Genomic DNA, 1993 nt, shown 5'->3' on the forward strand with positions numbered 1-1993 from the left:
CACGACGGCCTCGCCGGCCCTGTCCTAATTATTACCACTTACTGGCCACTGAACTACAGTCGCTGTTAGACGGTTTTAGAAAAACTTTAGGACATTATGAGGTATTTACATATCTACGCTACGCTTCTTCTCCATACACCTTGTGAAGTGGTGGTAGATGTAATGACATTCAACCAATAATATAAAAAACCCATATGCAAATTACATTTTTCTAAAAACTTAAACTTAGTCTAGACTCCAATACCTTGTCTGGTCGTCAGTGCTAGATTTTATTAAGTACTCACGAATATTTTTCAACGTTACGACTTGCGACTGATAAGAAAATTTGTACTGACTTCTTCTAATTGGAATTAGCTAGGAACGCAACATTTATCAAACTAAGTACCTACTTGTAAAAGTTATAAAGTAGTTTATTTTGGTTACGTTTTTCAGACGCTTTTGTTTTCGCGCTCTCTTAGCAATATAAAAAAATGCTGGATATAAATTTATGAAACATTTTTGTCGTCATAAAGCCGTTATAGTTCCACTACTGGACAGATATAATCCACCACGCTGGCTGGTACGTATTGATGGAGTTCCCGCAACTTAAATTTTTGATGCGTGTATGTTTTCTCACGATGTTTTCCTTCGCACGCTCAAAATAACTCTAAAAATCAAAAAGTGTCTAGTTCGGACTTCATTGACACGTCAAGTTTAACAACACTGGGCTATCTGAAGGTGGTAGAACCCTTTGTGGTTCGACTCCGGCGGCACCACCGCCACACCACACCTATTTCTACCTAATAACAGCAGTGTTAGGCATTGCTGTGTTCCGGTTTGAAGGGTGTGGTAAGGGAAACAGACTTTTCCGAGGCGTTCCAGCTTAGTCCTCAGGGGTAGCACGCATCTGTCGCCGACCTCAGGTAGGAATATCTAATCCTATCTGGGGTTGATTACAGATGTACATGGGCGGCAGTAGCCACTTACCATCAGGTGGACTGCATGCTAGTCTGCTACTCCTAGATTATATAAAAAAATATATATCAGTGTGTTTACCTCAGAACGTTTTATTATCAAAACAAAACATTATGTCTATAAATATTGTGCACGAGTGTACTCCTACTGTAATTCAATACGCTTCGGTTGAGTACGGATAAGCCGCGACACAGCGTAACTAATACGCGCCTTTCTTTGCCGGTATTGCGACATATAATATTAATTATTAGATTATATGTGACCTCCGAGAGCTACCAACTCACATGAGACTACATTTATACATTTACATTATTTTAATTAAAAGAGCATATGCTTACTATTTGAAATAAGGCCGTCTGTATGGGTTGAGACGTGACTCAATACAATAATTGGATGATAGCAATGATTGAATGATAGAGATTGATAGAAATAACTGATTTATTACGAACTGCTATTGCTAAGATGGTAGTGAATGATAGAGGAGCACGCGACCGATATTGATAGAGCTCATTAGCGTACATAGATGATACTGTTAGCGTACTAACTTAAATGCATCAACTGCTGATGCTACAAAATGTACGGTCGTGGCCCGTACACCGTCCGTACTATTGAGGACATGAGCCACAAAATAAAAACTAGCCATGCTAATATGCTTCATTGGCAAAACAATAAAACCATAAAAAATTGAGATATTATTTTAAAATTCAGATCCCGTTTGGATGTACTGAATGTTTTCCAAAAAGAACTTAAATGCATACAATTAAATGCATAGATTGAATTTTTTCAGTACGCTTCTGAAATGCAACTGCATTAACTGCAAACTAACAAGTTTACCAGTGTTCAAATAATTAGAATACGTATCAGAATTGCCAAGTTTTGTACTTTAAGAAAATATATTTTATATATCTTAAATCACTTCTTCTTAAATAATTTACTCGAATTATTTGAATAAAATCTTAGTTAGAAGCATAGGTATATTATTGTACGTTAGTATAATATATCTATGATTAGAAGCCATTAAAATGTTCATGTAAACTTT

The sequence above is a fragment of the Epargyreus clarus genome, unplaced genomic scaffold (assembly GCF_041222505.1).
Source record: "Epargyreus clarus isolate Ecla_fem2 unplaced genomic scaffold, WU_Ecla_fem_2.2 ptg000035l, whole genome shotgun sequence".
NCBI classification, from domain to species: Eukaryota; Metazoa; Arthropoda; class Insecta; order Lepidoptera; family Hesperiidae; genus Epargyreus; species Epargyreus clarus.